The sequence below is a fragment of the Pinus tabuliformis genome, chromosome J, assembly GCF_031772625.1.
Source record: "Pinus tabuliformis cultivar Carrire ecotype Pingquan chromosome J, CPIR1, whole genome shotgun sequence".
In the NCBI taxonomy this organism is placed as follows: Eukaryota; Viridiplantae; Streptophyta; class Pinopsida; order Pinales; family Pinaceae; genus Pinus; species Pinus tabuliformis.
Window position 1 is genome coordinate 575,291,861 of NC_142295.1, and position 2,713 is coordinate 575,294,573.

Here is a 2,713-nt window from a genome sequence, read left to right on the forward strand (position 1 = left end):
CAAGCCAAAAGTAGGCCTAAGGGTGGTCGAAGGAAGACAAAATTCAGTTTCAACTTTGATCATGATCTGAATGGAAAGTGGCATCCACCCATGGTACTCATCCACCCATGGAATTTACCCATGGTATTATAGGTGGCATCCACCCATGGTATTCATTCACCCATGGTATTTACCCACCCATGGAATGTACCCGTGGTATTGTACCTGAAAAAGGATATAAGTAACAAGTCACATTTTGTAAAAGGACAGATTGTCCACCACAGTGTAGCTTTTATAGTTATTCTATATTTTAATAAAAAAATCTTTGTGGTTTTATTTACTATGTGTTCTCCTATTTTTTGGGCATTTCAAAATTTTCAGACCTTGGGGGCCTCCCCCAAGATCTGGATCAATGGTATCAAAGAGAGATATAAATCTATGGAAATCAAGGGTTCTAGGGTGGATCTTTCAACCATTCTCTTTGTCTTGAAACTCTCACAATCATCGGAGAGGCCGAGACAACCCTGTCTTTCGATCTCTTGCAGTAGATTATAGAGCTAAATAAATGTACAAAGATGACGGTTTCCAATGACCATGATAAAAGACTTTGAAACATTAATGAATGAACAAGATTAAGATTATTAAATATTGGCTTTCATTCTCCTGCTCCATGTTTTTGGTCTTAATTTCCCACGCCATAGGATCTTGTAATTCTTCTTCTTTGTAGATCTGATTAGTGGTCATGAATGGAAAAATTACTGCCAGAATATAAAAAAAAGAGAGTGTCCAAAACTTGCAAAAACACTTTTGAGAATTTAAGAGACCTTAGGGTCAAATCCTTTACCAGGAATTACACTTATTAGCAAAATCTCTTTGGATTATATTATTAGATTGCAAGAATTAGAGGAGTAAAGTTCTTCATGATGCCACTAATGCTACTGTTTTTTTTCCTAAACTCCAAAGTGGTAATGACTAGGGGGAGAATAAGTCATCAAGCGTGGGAATAAACTATGAGCGATTGGGGGATGACCTGCCTCCATCGAAGAAAATAGTGGCACTGATAAAATCATTGGGCTTTAGATGGGTCAAGATCTTTGACTCTAATCTAAACGTTCTCAATGCTCTGGCCAACACCAACCTCTGCATGGTGATGGTAGCGACCAATGAAGAGCTTGAAACCCTATCTAACTCTACGATCATTGCCTCAATCCACATAATCACAGTAGCCAATGATCTTGTGAGACACCAAGAGATCAACCAATCGAGCTGGACACTACTCCTAACAGTAATGTAGAACCTCTAGGAAGCACTAGAGGCTGCCAAGTTGAGTCTTCAGATCAAATTCTCCACCTGCATTTCCATGGACACCCTCAATGTCTCATATCTATCCTTTGTCACCTAGTTCTTCCCCAACATCGTCGACTCCATTCTCTACCCGGTCCTCCAATTATTGTCCTCCATCAAGTCCTACATTTTCCTCAATGCTTACTCCTACCTAGAGTACAACAACAACATACCACTGGACTACACTCTCTTTGATGTCAAAGCCACTACCATGGACGATGGGGATTTACACTACGATGACTTGCAATATGGGACATCACCTCCTACTTATGATGTTATGTATTCTCATGGAGCAATGTATAATCATTTTTCCATGCCTGTGGTTGCACATCTATATGGCTCTAATGGGATGTGGTGAAAGGTGGAGTTTTAGGAGATATTTGTGTATGTTCCTCTGGTTCCTAGCATGACCAAGGGCTATCCCATCACCCTTGCCAGGATTCACCTCAAATATGATGATGTATGGCTTACATACTTAAATGGAGTCCTTGATTTGATCGATCATTCAATAGAGAGCTCATCTGCAATGGTTGTATCTCCTTTACTCATAATGATAGTTGAATCAACATATAGACCCTGTACAATTCCTTGTTGCTTTGTCTTAGATTCTCGTCACATGGACACTCCATATTAGCTGGCTTGGATCAACATATTCAAGGATTCCATTTAATCCTTCATGAAATATGTAAACCTAGATGATTTTGTTTCAGATGCCCAGGCTAGAGCAGCGATTTTTTTAGAGAGATTATGGGAGTAGTGCTTAAGGGAAGTAGGTTTCAAATATATATTTAAGAAATTCAAGGAAGAAGAGAATGATCCTATTTGTTGTAACACACTTTGATATAGGGAAGAATTTAACAAAATGGATAAGGAGAATATTTGCCGGTGATATTTTTTATTTGAGTATTGCACAACTTATTGAAGTATTCGAAAAGGATGGCATGTTGTTTTTCGCTAGCTATGAAAACTTAATACCTCGACTATGGGTCATCGATGACTTCGGAAAATTCAATTTGTTGATAATTTTGGTGCAGATTTTGTACGAAGGCTATCACCTTTTTCAAGAGAGTTTCCTCGACAAGGTGCATAAATGATTTAGATGACAATGATTTACCGTCCATTAACGATGTTACATATCATGAATTGGTGGAGAAAGAAATGAAAGATGACTAGGAAAATGAGTGGGGAAATAAATGCAATATTGTAATTTGGAAACACTGTATCATGTATCCAAAGCATCAGGCCTTATGTTAACTAGTTCATCTTGGATATCATCTTATGTTCTTAAGTTTATGTATTCTAAATTATTTTTTGTATGGCAGAACAATACTTTCTTGGCCTAGGAAAGTTTCCCCTATGTGATTTAGATTGTGTTCTTCTATCAATTCAC

General features: G+C 37.9%; 1 pseudogene; it reads left to right on the forward strand.

The window, feature by feature from the left end:
• Positions 1-1,837: 1,837 nt before the first annotated feature.
• On the forward strand, positions 1,838-2,496 carry LOC149228293 (damage-control phosphatase At2g17340 pseudogene; annotated as a pseudogene).
• The last annotated feature ends 217 nt before the right edge of the window (positions 2,497-2,713 follow it).